This window comes from Stenella coeruleoalba (assembly GCF_951394435.1).
Source record: "Stenella coeruleoalba genome assembly, chromosome: 4".
Taxonomy (NCBI): domain Eukaryota; kingdom Metazoa; phylum Chordata; class Mammalia; order Artiodactyla; family Delphinidae; genus Stenella; species Stenella coeruleoalba.
In genome coordinates, this window is record NC_137149.1 from 52,301,707 (window position 1) to 52,318,592 (window position 16,886).

General features: G+C 38.2%; 1 protein-coding gene and 1 pseudogene across 6 annotated transcripts in view; both read left to right on the forward strand.

Annotated features, from left to right (window-relative positions):
• LOC307185311 (recombining binding protein suppressor of hairless) overlaps window positions 1–16,886 on the forward strand; it is a 233,090-nt gene that overhangs the window by 123,099 nt on the left and 93,105 nt on the right. The gene's annotated exons all lie outside the window — the stretch shown is intronic.
• On the forward strand, window positions 4,917–9,490 carry LOC307186046 (H/ACA ribonucleoprotein complex subunit 1-like; annotated as a pseudogene). Its single transcript has one exon. The product of its transcript is annotated as an H/ACA ribonucleoprotein complex subunit 1-like (transcript).

Below are 16,886 nucleotides of genomic sequence, written 5' to 3' on the forward strand. Positions count from 1 at the left end.
GTAGTTCTGTACAGAGCTCCTGATCCATACACCAAGTGGAAGAGGTAGAAATATTGAGATCCCCAGACATGAAGGAATGGTTAAGGGAAATGAAGAGTATAACCATGCTTTAGTGGTTCTTTATAATTGTTTTAATAATATATTTATTAAAGTTATTGAGCACTTAATAGGTATAAGACCGCTGTATAAAACCTTTTAAAGATGGCTAAAAAATGGTCCAGTGAAGCTCATGATTTAGTGGAAAGTACACAGATAATAAGGGAGATTATATGTGTTTAACAGATGTATAATGTTGATGGGAACATGGGTGCAAATGATTATCTTTTAATTCGAGAGGAGAGGTCATAGGGAGTGGTAGAAAATAAAGCTAGAAAAGTGGTTGGGGCCTCTTAGAGGACCTTGAGTGCTAAGCCAAGGATTTGAATATCAAACAGGCATGGGGGGGGCACTGACCGAGTTTTGAAGAGGTGAGGCTGGGTGTAGATACAGTTGACACTTGAATAACACAGGTGTGTGGGGGGGTGGGTTGGGGCGAATAGCTTGTAGTAGGACCTTCAGGTACCTGAGGTTCCTCTGTACCCATGGTTCTCCATCCTCAGATTCAATGAGCCTGAGTCACGTGGTACTTAGTATTCATTACTGAAAAAAATATTCATGTAAGTGGACCAGTGCTGCTCGAGGGTCAATTGTAGTGTAAAATAGATTGGAGTTGATGGAGAACATAAGAGAAATATATATGAGCAAAGTCTGATTTTGGAAAGCCTAGGAATGGAAGGAACAAAGCAACACTTTTGGGGGCAGGGTGGTAATAGGGAGCTTTGGAATCGATGCAGTAGATAAAATCTGTGGCTGTGAGCATGTCACTTAATCTAAGTCTTGCCCTTGTCTAAAAAGTGGGAGAAAATAATACTTCATGGTATCAATATGAGGATTAAATGAGATACAGGATATAAAATGCCTAATAACTCAGTTCTGGGAGTAGTAGGTGCTCAAAAAATAGGTTCTCCTCTTCCCCCTTTCTGGAATAGAATTTAAAGGATATTAGATGGGGGTGGGGAGAAGCATGGAAGAGAAGGTGGGACCGGGTGGGGGGACACTGAACGATTGAAACCTGAGTGATGAAGTATTTACAGGTGGGAAAGTCTGAGTGAGATGAACAGGTGTTAGAGAACCTACCTAACAGTGTTTGTTTCTTTTAAATAAATACTGAATATTTTTGCATGCTTCTGATATAACATTTAACGTTTTTCTGCAGTTGTGTAAATATACTTGTATTATCTTTTTTTTTCTTCTGTCTATATCCATTTATCTAATCTATCAGCGAGCTTTGTAAAGACTGGGCCAATATTTTACTTTTGTTGCATGATTGTGGAGCAACTGCTATTGGCCAGTTTGTACTTGCTGGATGAACATGGCTTGAATGGATTTAATAAAATACAATACTTGCCACTAGGTGGCACTTAGTCTAAGTGATAAAGCTGAAATTCAGCATAGATTGGCTTTTGTATGTAGAGCCCACTGATAAACTGACCCCCTGGATTATTGTTTAGCTTTCTGCCAGTTCTGGACTATACTTTTTGAAGTGGGATATGAAACATACAGCAAATAGAAACCTCAGAGTATTGAAAAACAGAAAAGTGTAATGGCATTAGAATATGTCCTGTAAAAAGGAGCTGAAGTGAAGCTTAGTTAAAATTCACATCACAGTGACTAAATTACCCATCTCTGAGTGTATTTAAAGTGAAGCCTGGTGCCTAGATTTTAGGCCTTGTTTTTTCTTAAGACTTTGTGGATTGCTTTAAAGGAGAAGATTGGGAATTTGTTTGTTCCTGGATTTAATGAAAGATGATGATGAAGTGTGGTCTGTAGGGATACTGGACACGGTTCTGTATTCTCTTATTTATATTCTGGTGTACTGTGCTCTCCCTGTTGTGGAGTAACAAACATACCATAGAAAGAAACTACATCCTGTGTGACAAATGTTACAGGTTGTTAAATCCGTTAGATTCAGGAAACTTCAGACCTGGAAAAGACCTTGTTAATCATATGTTCTAAAGTAACCACTCATTTAAACGTAGGCAGAGACAGAGTAAATAATTTACAATTAGTTAATGGCTGAGACACATTCAGTGCCTGAGCTGAGACTTGTTCTGGTTTTTTTTTTTTTTTTTTGCCGTACGCGGCCCTCTCACTGTTGTGGCCTCTCCCGTTGCGGAGCACAGCCTCCGGACGCGCAGGCTCAGCGGCCATGGCTCTCGGGCCCAGCTGCTCCGCTTCATGTGGGATCTTCCCGGACCAGGGCACGAACCCGTGTCCCCTGCATCGGCAGGCGGACTCTCATCCACTGCGCCACCAGGGAGGCCCCTGGTTTGTTTTTTAAGGGGAGAGATTTATGCTGGGCTTTCACTCTTTTGTATTTATACCGCTAAGCTGCCTTTTAATGTTACATGCACTTTGTTGTTTAAAATACTTTCTTCCCCCTATTTTTGTGGGCTTAGATCAAGAATACAAATTTCTCAGCCCCAAACCCGGGAGTACTGCTGCCAGTGTTGCTTAATAAGAGGTCAGCTCTGAGCCTGCCTGTTCTTTCTTCCTTTGCTGTTTTCCTGTTCTTGATGCTGCTTGCCTTCTTTATCTTGTACTGTACTTGTGACTGACCAGGGTGGCCACACACTTGTTCTCACTGCACACCTCCTCACCCAGTCTGCTTTAGTTGCCCCTGTGCAAGAACTGCCTGGGTTCACTTACCCCTGGTTCACTCCAGTCTCTGCTTCTTGCCTCCTTAGCTTCTTAGTTTTGCCACCTGCACTAAATTGCAGCTGGCTATTTCCAAGAAAATGGACAGGAGGGGAGATTGAGAAAAAAGAAGACTTATATAGGGAAGGAGGCCACAACTTGAAATCATATACTGAAAGATGGGCTTGTTTATGAACCTTATGATTTTCATAGAGTGATTTTTTAGTGTATTTATGTCAAAACAATATGATACTCTTGACTATGGAATTCATTAAATCTGTTGTGTCTGTCATCTGTGCTTATCCAAATGTCAAGGAAGTGAATTGAATCCATTTCAGCATTCCAAAGATAGTAGTGGTAGTTTTGGTTTGGTACTCTACTTACAGCTTACAGTAATGAGTGTCATTATTTGATTAAATGGATTGTACTGAATTAGTGGGGGTTGTTGCTTCACTGTTGTAATGTTAAAAAAACAAACCTGGAGAGCCATAGCTTTCAAAGATGATTTCATAATTATTGGTAACAAGTATTTTTCATTCTGGCCTTCCCCTATGCTATCGTGTCATAGGTACATTTTAATACAGAATTTAGTGGCATGTTATTCATTTAATCCTAGTTTCTTAGCTGTAAGTCCTGGAAGTTGTCAGTTGGTACATTAAATATCGTTTAAATTACATTACAATTTAAGTTCACATGGTAGCTTAGGTGTGCAATTGATTTATTTTTTCATTGTATTTTACCTTGTTTCTAAAATTATTTCAGGGAAGTGACTATCGAGTGGAAGTTTTCCTTAAGGGCTAGTTAGTGTCATCTGTAAACACTCATCTTGATTATTTTTCTTGTTGGAAAAATGTTTGTTATAAGAAACTCAAAAGTTATTTAAATATGTCATGTAAAGTGAGCCACTGTAGTCTTCCACCAGGGAATTAACTACTGTTATCAATTTGGGAGCATATTCTTCAACTTTTTTTGTTTTAAATGGAAATGCTAACACACTATTTTATTGATATATTAAAAGATGTCAGTAGTTTAGCAAACAGAATATTTAAGGGGATTAGGGAATTGACATTTTGTTGAATATCTACTGAGTCCTCAACTACATTGTGAAGGGAGATAGTATCTCCATTTTATAGGTGTCCGAGGGTCAGGGATTTAGTGATTTAACCCAAGTTCACACAGCTTCCCTTCTGCCTTTGTCATTGCACTACCATGTACTCAGAGAGCTTATGTTTATCTCTCCACCTAAATGTTAATCATTTGAAAGCTTCCAAGCTCTCTACTAGGTGGCAAGACAGTCCCAGACATAGGTAAGCCTAACACAAGGCTTTAAGGAAAAGGAGATTATTATATTCTTCTCTATTACATTACTTAAAAAATAAATATATATTCTTGACTAGTGTTTGAACTCAGAAGGTTCTCTGAAGTAGCATCGTTTATCTTTAAGTAAAATTTTGTATCATTTAAAAAATAATCTTGTCAGGTACTCCTGGGTTGATGTTAAATCAGTTAATCCTCTTTCTCCTATTTGTGTTTTTAGTTTTTATCTATGTCTTATTCCTTTTCTTCCTAAAGACCAATTTTCAGGTCATTTAATTATTTTGTATACACATTGTTTGGCTTTGGACAAGTTACCTAATTGTGTTGTAACTTAAGTTTCTCCATTTGTAAAGTGGGGAGCATATGTCAGAATTCTTGTGAGGATCAAATGTATGTATGCAAGGGGCTGCCAGACTAGGCTGTTCTGTAACAATTGCTTACTGTTGATTTCCTTTCTTATTTCTCATTCAAGCCAGGGCCAGATCTTTTCTTTACCACTTATCTTTTTTGTTAAATGTTAAAATCTGGTTTTTCATCCCAGGCCATCAATAAATAACCCTTCAACTGGATCCCAAAACCTTGTTTAATTTTTCTGCCTCCTTTGTTTTTATTGACCATGGTGTCTTTATTCATGACTAATAAGACACTATCTTTATCTCTTGGACATTCCATCTTTTCTACCTATTCCTCCTCTAGTCTTAAATATTGTGGTCTGCAATCTTTGTCTTTCTCTTTTTGTCTTATCTATTCTTTGACTTGATATGTGTATCATCACCTCAGATGTTTAGATACATATTTCTAAAACTACTACTGGTTGTTTTGTAGGCCCACCAAACTTGTTTTATCCAAAGCAACATGTTTTTTTCACCGAATAGACCTGTTATACCATCTTATAAAATAGGCTTGATATCTGTTATTAATGCCATTGTTTATCCAGCAGGTAAAAATGAACTTCCGTATTTTCCTCATTTCCTCCTGCTCTTGTATTTTCTTATTTTGTTGATGACCAAATCATTCCCTTTCTGCTTCCAGATTACTTGTCTCATATTCTGGGCTCTCCTCTCCTTGTTCACTGCCATTGCTTTATTCTCCAGGTCAGCTTCATCTCCTGGTTGGACCACTGTCATAGCCTTGTCAGTTCCTTCTTCAGTCTATGGCAGTTGGTGGTTTGCTAGTGTACAGTTGTTAGTATTTAGAGGTTTGGGGTTACTTGGCAACCTAATTTTGTTGTAAATGGTGTCCATAGATTTTGATTTTGTTGTCTAGGTGCTCTTTTATGTGGAGAGATTGAAAACCTGCCGCTGCCACCACCATCCTAAAATCCTGTCTTGAGTTTTTTAAAAAGTAATTTAGACAAATACATGTTACTTGTAAACTGAAATTAGTATAGAGTGAATAAGACAGTTCCTCTTCACACTTAAATCCCAACCCCCAGAGATAATGCACTGCTTACAGTGGGGTGAGTATACTTCCAAACTTTAGGGCAAACTCTCTACTTGTGCCCTAGATCCCTTCCCTTCTCAGCTACTCTAGGACATTGGTTAGCCCTCTAGCCTTTCCTCTGGTCTCAATTTTTACCTTTCTAGTGAAGCATTCTTTTCTTTTTTTTAATGAATTTATTGATTTTTTATTTTTAGCTGCGTTGGGTCTTCACTGCTGTGCACAGACTTTCTCTAGTTGCGGCGAGCGGGGGCTACTCTTCGTTGTGGTGCGCGGGCTTCTCATTGCGGTGGCTTCTCTTGTTGCAGAGCATGGGCTCTAGGTGCACGGGCTTCAGTAGTTGTGGCTCGCGGGCTCTGGAGCGCAGGCTCAGTAGTTGTGGCGCACGGGCTTAGTTGCTCGGAGGCATGTGGGATCTTCCTGGACCAGCGCTCGAACCCGTGTCCCCTGCATTGGCAGGCGGATTCTTAACCACTGCTGCCACCAGGGAAGCCCTAGTGAAACATTCTTGACAATACAAACATGCTGTTATTTCTTCTCTGGATTCAGCCCTCGCCTCTAGTTCCTATTTCTCTATTCCTCTTTGCAACAAACTTCATATGAAGAGTTCTTTCTATCTCCAGTTACTCTTACTCCATTTCCCCTAAACCTTTTCCAACCAGGCTTTTTGTCTGGACCACTTCAGCAAAACTGCTTTTCTCATGGTTACCAGTTGCCTTCACACAGTTGAATGTAGTAGTTTTTTTTTTTTTTTCAAATGTTATTTGACTTGACTTGATCAGTGGCATTTGATGTCTTGTTCAAACATTTTTTTGCCTTCTAGAATACCACACTTCTAGTTTCCCACCTCACTGGCACCTTTTTCTTGGTCTCCTTTCTAGTGCTTTCTGATTTTACTACATTTATCCTACTTTTTATCCCACATTATGTGCTGCTTCCCTGTTTTATTTTTCTCACTGGCATGTGTCAGCTTGTTATTTGCCTTTTATTTATTTCTCTTCCCTGCTAGAATATAGTGCTTGGCATGTAGTGGCTACTCAGTATGTATTTGTTGAATGAATGAACGGAGTGTTCTAACAGCATCACTTTTTGAATGGTCTGTTGTTTTCTCCTTGATTTGAAGTCCTACTTTTAGGATTTTTAGTCCTACTTTTAGTCCTACTTTTACTACTATGTGTTATACTTATAAAATTGTATAAGCCCCCTGGTATAAATACTGATTCATCTAATGTGTTCAATACCTGAATATGGTGTTCAGTAGTCTTGAGGTCTGTTGTTGCATTTAGCCCTTGCCATCCTCTAGTGAGGAAGATAGTGTTCCTCTGTTTTACAGAAACTTAAGCAAGCTTACCTGTTGGTTGGTGGGAGAGTTGAAATTCAAACTCATGTCTCTGGATTCCAGTTCCATTGCCATGAACGTCTTCTAGTGATTGTGCAGTCTAATATGTGATAATGCTTCCCCACATGTAGTTACTGCTTAGTCATCCATCAACACATGATTGGCTGTGCCCACTAACCAGAGGAGCCCCTTCCCTCAGTCCAGGCAGAGAATAGATCTGAGGCAGGAGGGTAAAGTTGAATAGGGAATTGGTTTATGCAGGATTTTTGTTTTTAATAGACTTTTTTTAATAGATATTTTTTTAGAACAGTTTTATGTGGGATTTTTGCCTCTGAATTTTAGAATATGATTTTGGAAGGAAGGTTGTGGAAAGAACACAGGCTGGTGGTCATGAAATAGATTCTCTTCACCGCTAACTAATTTGGTAATATCCCTGCTTTGCTTATTTTCTGTGTAAATGATATTTTTGATCTAGGCTTTAAGTTAGAAATGATACTATATGTGCCAGAGAGCTTAGAGAGTAATTCTCACACCATGTAAATGAAAGGTATCACCATTAAAAATGACTCAAGTCTCATGTTTTTGGTACTCTAGATACATTCATTCTTTTTATTATACTGAAGTACTTTTAATTTTGTTTTATGTAAATCTTTTATTTTAAGGTTTCTGCTGTCAAATTTTGTTGTTTTTCTAACTAAGACAGCGGCTGTGGATGTGGCTTAAAAACTGATGAACTTCTACAATGATGAGCCTTTATGGAGCAATGAAAGGCTGCTTACAAATTGTAGCCACAGTTGCAATGAATTCTGTGTTTGTTCCCTAAGGGTGAATGTGTTTTGAGGGGAGTGAGTTAGGATAGTACAAATTGAGAGAGTGTTTCTATTCTGGGAATCTTTGGAGCAGTCATTTCTGCTACTGCTCTTTATTTCTTATGACTTTGAAGGAATTTGGAATGTTTTGCTTGACTTTTTGATGATCTTTAAGTGTATTACTTGGATATGTGTAAAGGTAAATTGTCATTTTAGTTGTTTTATGGACATGGTTTCTGTCATCAAATATTTTTGCCCTCAGCAATTACTGTGTGTAATAGCACTTATGGATGATGCTTTACCTGTGTCTGCTGTTTAAATGTTGGATTGTTTGGAACTAAATATTTTCCATTTGGTATGATTAGCTCATACATATAGTTTTAGGCACAGTGCGTATACCTGTTTTCATTTCAAAAGTATATGGTTTTAATACGTTGTTGAGCAGATCCAAATAGTTAACTATAAATTATTAAAAGTAGTTTTACTCTGAGATACTAAAGCTCACACCTGGAGCTGAGTTACAAGAAATAAGGTGAGCCTTGGTATTTTCTATCAAAATATCTAGAAGATAAATTTCTCCAATGAAAAGAATTCTAGGAAATATTTATTTCAAAAAAAAAAAAAAAAGGGGAAGAGTGGTAGGAGCGATAGTTGAAACAAATGAGGCTCCCTGACCAAAGAAAACAAAAACCAAAAAAACCCATAACTGTATATGTGAGATTATAGTGAGTATTTAGGAAGTTATTAGAGTGTATATTTGCAAACCTATAAACTATTTATGTATTTATTTATTTTTATAAATTTGTTTATTTTTGGATGCATTGGGTCTTTCTTGCTGCTTGCAGGCTTTCTCTAGTTGCAGCGAGCAGGGGCTCCTCTTCATTATGGTGCACGGGCTTCTCATTGCAGTGGCTTCTCTTGTTGCAGAGCAGGGACGCCGGCTCTAGGCATGCGGGCTCAGTAGTTGTGGCACGTGGGCTCAGTAGTTGTAGCACGTGGGCTCTAGCGCGCAGGCTCAGTAGTTGTGGCATACGGGCTTAGTTGCTTCGTGGCATGTGGGATCCTTCTGGACCAGGGTTCGAACCCATGTCCTCTGCATTGGCAGGCGGGTTCTTAACCACTGTGCCACCATGGAAGCCCAAATTGCTTAGTATTGAAGATATTCAAAAAGTACAGGTTGAATATGCTGTTAAAATGAACTTTTTTGTTGTTAAATTGCCTCATTTTTCCTCGTAGTTAAGAGAGTTTAAACCTTGACAGTAACTTCTTTTATTGTGTGGAACAGGATTTTATGCACATTAAAAATAACAGTTTTTGTGAATTGTAGTTATTATCCACAATTACTTTTAGATATAAAAGCATTCCCAGCGCCTGAGGTGCACGTGGCTCTGGTGAGAGCAGAGCATGTCTTTTCGAGGCAGAGGTTGCGGCTGCAGAGGAGGATTTGGACGAGGGGCGGCCGCGGAGGTTTTAACAAAGGCCAGGACCAAGGACCTCCAGAGCAAGTAGTTTTATTAGGAGAGTTCATGCATCTCTGTGAAGATGACATAGTTTGTAAATGTTCCATAGATGAGAATAAGGTGCCTTATTTCAGTGCTCGAGTTTATTTAGAAAACAAAGAACAAATTGGAAAAGTGGATGAAATATTTGGACAGCTTAGAGATTTTGTTTTTCAGTTAAATTGTCAGAGGACATGAAGGCATCTTCCTTTAAAAAACTACAGAAGTTTTATATAGATCCATGTAAGCCGCTGCCGTTGCAGAGGTTTCTACCTCAGCCTCAGGTGAGAAGGGATCTCCAGGAGGCGGTGGCCGGGGAGGTCGGAGGAGGAAGAGGACATGAAGTGTAACAGTTGACAGAAACTTCGCCAGTTGACTTCTGCATTAACCTCATGATCTACTTCTGTGGATCAGAAACTTGTTTCTTGATCAAATCTTAAAGAACTGGTCATTTTATGACAGTGGAGCTAAAACGTCAATGTCAACAAAAAACAAGTGAGGCAGAACAGGCAATTTTCCTCCAAAAGAGTATGAACAAGTATTCTAATATTCTGTACAAAGCTTGAAACTTGTGGGTGTTTAATAAAGGGGCAGCTTTCATTTGAAGCGTATTCGAATTTTTAAAATAAAGTGTTTTATTCCTTTAAGTTAAAAAAAAAATGCATTCCCAGTGAGTTACTTCTGATTCATAATCAGATTTTAGCAGAGCAGATGTGGGCTACCAAAGGAAAAATTAGCCAAAAATATTAGGGGGTTAGAGAGCACTTTGTGTAACATTTAACTTTAGTTTCTTGGCTAGTTTATATGAATAATTAAAGTTTCGAGGCAGTTAAATTTTCTTTTCTTCTCTTGGGATCTTACAGTTGTCACTAGTAGCTATAATCACTAGGGAAATGGAAGTATTATTTCCATAAACAGATGGCTTTTCCAGCACTGGTCCCTAACAGTGCTACTGAGGTTCCTGTTTATGTTGGATGATTTCCTAATCACACCAACTTGGTATACTTTTGAAAGACGATACCTGACAATAGAATATGATGTAGTTATTAAAATGACTTAGTGAACTTGAGAATTTACAAAAGTTGAGAGTATATATAATTCCCACGTTCCTGGGGGAAGATAGTCTGTTCCTGTGAGAGGAATCACCTAGTAATGGATACTGATGCCTCAGCTATCCTCTCAGGGATTCCTTAGCTACCTCTTCCACTTTTTGACTTTCATTAGCTCTGACATCAGTGCTTTTTTCATTTCTGCTTGGTCAGATGACTAGCCCATCCAGTGGTTTGAGGCATTGGTAGGTTTTTGTTAGGATTAAGGATAGGTTTCTGTTGTGTACAAGGAAGATTTTCAGAGAATACAGTGATACAATTACTTAAAATGACAAAATCACGTATTTTTTCTACTCTAATGTGAGCTTTTATTTGCTATTAATAGGATTATCTTCTCCCTTTTAATGTGTCTGTTTTCCTTTTCCTGTTGGACATTTTGTTTTGTTTTGTTTTGTTTTTGGCTCTGCCACGCTGCATGGCTTGCGGGATCTTAGTTCCCTGACCAGCGATTGAACCTGTGCAGTGAAAGTGCAGGGTCCTAACCACTGGACCACCAGGGAATTCCCCTGTTGGACATTTTAAAACAAAGACATATTGGGGATTCACATGTATACTTACGCTCCTAAAATTTCAAGAACACGAGTCAACTATTAGGATTCTAAAAACTTTGCATTTGTAAGCTATATTTACTCTGTAGCAAGAATTATCTGTATTTTTGAGGTCATTTTTAAATATATGAAAGGAATCTAGTGACAAAATTTGTGAAGACAGGTTGCCTTTTGAAAAGACAGGGTAGTGCTTTATTTCTTTAGTATAACTGGTTGGGGTAAGTTGTAAGAGTGAATAGAGTCTTGGCATATATATCTCGATTTTGGAGCTATTAAAAATTTGTCAAGGGACTTACCTGGTAGTCCAGTGGGTAAGACTCTGAGTTCCCAGTGAAGGGTGCCCGGGTTCGATCCCTGGTCGGAGAACTAGATCCTGCATGCATGCCACAGCTAAGAAGTCTGCATGCTGCCACTAAGACCTGGCACAGCCAAAATAAATTAACACTAAATAAATAAATATTTAAAAAAATTGTAAAGAAGGAAAAAAAACCTCTGGTGCTTTACACATTTTGTTGGGGTGGGGGATGGTGGTGCCATTTGTTAAAATTAGATGGCACTGTGACAAATGGCATAGTAGAAGAGTAGAGTTAGTGTTGGTGGGGAGTTCTTGGTTTTGAACATGTTTTGTTTGAGGCCATTGTGAGAAAGTTAGATGAAGATATCCAGTGGCCAGTTACATATATAAATTGTGTGTGGTTCCTGGAGCTCAGGAGAGAGAGGTCAAGGTTGTACACACATACTTGAAGACTGTTAGATGTTAATTAAAACCTTGGGAGTGGGCACAATCTCAGGGAGAGGTCGAGTTAAGCAGAGACAAACCACTGGTGAGCATCAATACTTCAGGAGTGGGTAGAGGTGTAAAAACTAGTAAAGGAAAACTAGTAATAGAAGAGGTGGGACAAAAACCTAGACAGTGTAGTATCACAAAAATGAAGAGAGTCCTTCTAGGAGGAGGGAAACTTGTCAGTTGTGTCACATGCTACAAAGAGGGCAAATGGGATAAACACAAATGCTCACTAGTTTAGCACTTTAGGACTTCAAGTTGGTAAGACTTTAGGACTTCAAATTGGTTAAGAACTGGTGGGAGCTAAAATGTGGTTTGACATAGGTTGAGGAAGTGGAGACAGGTCTTTCAAGAGCAGTGGTTCAGAACTTGGTGGGAATGGAACCTAGGTGTTGTGATGGAGGAATAGGCTTGACATGTTTAGATGCTTATTGGAAGGAACACAAAGAGGGAAGGGGATGAAATTTATATGGGAACTCCTGTTGGTGCCTTTTCTGTATAACATTGTGCAGTTTCTCATGTATTAATGGAAAGTCAACATTAAAGGGGGTTTTGTTGGGGACAGGGGCACACATTCAGTAATGTGACAATGAAGACATTCATGAACTTGATTTTCTTAACTTTTCAGAGTCTTTCCACATTGACTATCTCATTTAAAAAAAAATTTTTTTTTTTGGTCACACTATGTGGCATGTAGAACTTCCCTGACCAGGAATTGAACCCGTACCCCCTGCAGTGGAAGCGTGGAGTCTTAACCACTGGACCATCAGGGAAGTCCTGACTATCTCATTTTAATGAGGGAAAATATTCTGTATTTTTCTCCTCAAGGGTTGATGTTTATTCGTTGATTTTTTCATATATTTTTGCTTGGTGTCCCTAGTGACTGAGGTGGTGGATTTAATTAATTCATACGAAGCCAAAGAAGATTGCCTGTCTTTGGGGTCTTGATCCATATACTACAAGAGCTATGTGGCCTGTGCAGCACTTTGTTTTGCTTTGTACTGTACTATAGTCTCTAGACTTTTGGTTGTTTACCTATATCAGTAGAAAGTTAACGTGTACCCCAGTATATGTGATTGTGTATTAAAAAATTATAATGAAGTGTTGTACTTTACTAATATACACATTGAAGTATCTATAGAAATTTCAAATGTTAAAAAATTTTGTGATAAAAATGAGGTAAACAAAATTTTGAAGATACTTTTAATAGAATGGTAGAACCCCTTTTTATCTTCACAAGTATTTTTTGAGAGTAGTGTATTTAAGTTTACTTTGTTATTTTTTAATTGTGGTATATATAATATGCATCATTTTTTAAAAATCTTGGTTAATACTTTGAGAGTCATTCAAAGGGCTAGTTTTAAGTTAGTTCTATACAAATCAGGTGATTTTCATAGTTGAAAAGCCATTGTTTAAAATGCCATGCTTACCTTAAGTGTTTTTAATTTTACAGAAGTAACTGCTAGATCACATACTACAGGAAGCTGCATGTCTTCACAGGAAAAGTAATCAATTTGGGGACCTTTTTGTGTAAGAAAAATGAGTAACTCGTCAAGTTTCAAAACCTTTTAAGTGCTTTGCCACAAGATGAAGAGCAAACCTCTATGTGGTACAAAAGGTTTTCAAGGTTACTCCCTGTTTCATGAAGATATAGTGTAACTAACCATATCCATGACATCTGGTAGTACTTTGTGTCATTCTGTTGTCATTTTCTTTGCTTCCTAATTGAAAGATTAAATGAATGAGTTTCTTGTGTGACGGGATCTCAGTAAGCTTTTTATAGAAATCTTGTTTTATTTTGCTTAAAGCAGCCACTCTCATAGCAGATAATACTCTTACTGATTTTCCATAAAAAGCTTTAATTAAAATAGGTCAAAGAAGCTCCCTCCTGAAGACATTGTGTCTTTTTGTTCAGTTTTCTATCCCTTGTACCTATAAGAGTTCCTGTCATGTAAAAGGCACTCAGTAAATATTTAACTGTAGAATGATTTTGCAGTTGAGAATATGTTTTCCTATAGATATTTTCTTAGAAAACTTTGCATTTCATTAAGAAGCCAGCAAAGACTAAATAAACTGAGGCATATCAGAAAAAACATAACTACCTACTGTATGACAAATTTCCCGCACTATGTAGTTTTTTCTAATACCAATTCCCCCCCCATAATCTTCAACAGTGTTTTCTGTGCATATTTATATAGTAATTTACTGACAGAAAAATACATTTTGGTTTATGTTCATGTTATTCCCCAAGTCATACTTCAGCCTTTTCTACCATGACAGGAAGAATAAGTCTTTCCCATGATATGTGGCTTCCTTTTTTTTTTTTGACCGCTGCACGCGGGATTTTAGTTCCTCAACCAGGGATCGAACCTGTGCCCTCTGAAGTGGAAGTGTGAAGTCTTAATCACTGGATTGCCAGGGAAGTCCCTGTGGCTTTTTATCTTACACTGTTTTATAAGAAGTCACAAAAGAAGCATGTAAACTCAATGACATTTTCCAAAGTACTGAATTGAAAATCATGACTTTAAACCTTGCCAGAGAGAAAAAACTCACAACCTATAGAGACCTGTTATGTTTTAAGTACTTAAAATTTTAAGTATTTTACTAATTGTGATTGCTTTGCACTGTCATTTGCTAATATTTTGGGGCAAAATTTATATATACAGTGAAGTTACTGTTGATAATAGATGTAAATCTATATTTTAAGAAGTTATCTTGGTTATTATTATCTTCTTTTTGACTGTCTTGTTATATCTGATTAATCATTATTTTTACTTGGTAAAGAGGGAATACTAGGAGGAAGAGGTACCCTTCTGCCATTTATTTATTTAGTGTGCTTAAATTATTAGTACTATCTCCAATACCTCTTTTGTTGCAGAAATTATCTTAAGTCCTTCACCTGTTTTTTTGAGGGCTCAGGTCATTAAACTAGGAAATTTGTGATGTGCTGAAACAGATCAGTCAGTGAGGGCACCATTATCAACCTTTCACATTGTGGAACACCTTTTATTCCCTCAGGTTGGGATCATCTGACATAGACTGAGCCCTAGTGATGTATTCAAAGGATTTTGAGTGCCAACTATGTCCCAGGCACTAGGATATACCAGTGGACAAAACAGACCAAAATATATATATAAAAATATATATAATCTGCCAGTGTATAGAGGTTGCATTTTAGTGAGAGAGACAAAAACCAAATAAGTTAAATATTTATTGAGATTAGGGCTTCAGAAGAGAAAGAGTGTTGGAAATAGGATAGGGAGTATCAGAAAGAGGTTGCAACAAGATAAAGTGGGTCTCTGAGGTGGTGACACTTGAGCAAAGGACCTTAAGGATAAGTTGAGAATGTGAGGCATGTTTTATGTGGGGACAGAACATTCCAGCAAGCAGGAACAGCAAATGTAAAGACCCTGAGGCAAAGCGTGCCTAGATTAGATATGGTATGTGAAGTAAAGACAAGAATCAAAGCTAACCTCATGTTCTGGTTTGAGCAATGGTAATTACAGGGTTGCTATCATTTGATATGGGAAACAGGTTTTGGGTGTGAGATTGGGAGATGAGGATGTATGTACTGGAATAATTTGCTGGCATGGCTTCTGGATTTTGCATGGTGATGGATCAAAAACTGTCCCTCAGGCAAGAAATGTGATTTTGAATAACTTTCACTCTAAATTGATGACACTTAGGGAAGATAAACTAATTTATTTGCTCAAGCCAAAGGTAATTAATAAAGGAAGGGAACTTTCCTGGAGTAAATGAGTGTTTACACACTAATTTTGGAATTCTTAAATGATTACTTGAAATTTTCTTGCTTTATTCTATTAAAATGCAAAACGTCTCTCCCAACCCTGTTTTTTTAAAATTAATTGATTTAATTTATTTTTGGCTGCATTGGGTCTTTGTTGCTGCATGTGGGCTTTTCTTTAGTTGCGGCGAGCAGGGGCTACTCTTCATTGTGGTGTATGGGCTTATTGCTGTGGCTTCTTTCTCTTGTTGTGGAGCATGGGCTCCAGGCGCGTGGGCTTCAGTAGTTGTGGCACATGGGCTCAGTAGTTGTGGCTCACGGGCTGTAGAGTGCAGGCTCAGTAGTTGTGGCGCATGGGCTTAGTTTCTCTGTGGCATGTGGGATCTTCCCAGACCAGGGCTCGAACCCCTGTCTCCTGCATTGGCAGGCAGGTTCTTAACCACTGCGCCACTAGGGAAGCCCCCAACCCTGTTGATTTAAACAATACATGTGGTAATATTGTATAGATTGGTATGTAATCTCTGACATATGAGGATCATAATTCCGAGACTGTTTAGATAGAAACAGGGAAATAGGGAGGTATAATATTAAGACTAATGGGAAGAAGAAACAAATTTTTTACCACTGTGATGTTGTGATTTATAAATCTGGTCATCAGATGACCAGAATATATTTCTCATACGTATTTGGTGTTGTCCACGGTTCCTGGCTCACAGCTCCTAAAACCCATGGAATTTCCTGAGTGATAAAGGTGTCTTTTGTTATGTTAATGTGGCAACATGTGGCCCTTTCCCCATACCGAGCCCTTTGCATCTCTTCCAGTTGGCTATTCCTGAGTTATATCCTTTTATAAGAAACCGGTAATGTAGTAAGTGTGAGCCACTCTAGCAAATTAATCGAACCCAAGGAGGGGGTCATGGGAACCTCTGATCTATATAGCTGGCTGGTCAGAAACACACGTAATAAGTTGGGCTTGAGACTGGCTTCTGAAACCCGAGTTGGAGGTCATTGGAACCTCGGAGATCTATCTCCCGGTAGATAGTGTCAGAATTGAGTTGAATTGTAGGACACCTTTCTGCTGTCCAGGGAACTGCTTGTTGGTATGAGAAGTCCCCTTTCCATGTTGGAATTAGTACCAGAACCTGAACCTACATTTAACCACATACTTCAGTCTCAAGGCATCACTTGAATGATTTTTTTTTCTGAGAATGCTTTATGTTATAAACAATTAATTCTGGGCAACTGTGTATCAAAATATCTGCATTATATGGCCTGTTTTCTATACAAACTATGTTTATCTTTCTATATGAGCTTTCTGTTTTGATGCTGTATTTATAAATTTGGAAATACATGCATGCTGGGTAGGCTCCATTGCCTTAGTTTATATAATAGATTATTCAGTAGAATCACTCCCCATAGGATCATCTTCTCTAGTTGATATGTTAAGAAATGAAGTACATTAAGGGCTGCTTTGGGTGTGTGTGTGTGTGTGTGTGTGTGTGTGTGTGTGTGTGTGCGTGCGCGCGCGCACGCTTCATGTCTACTTTAGGATCACAATTG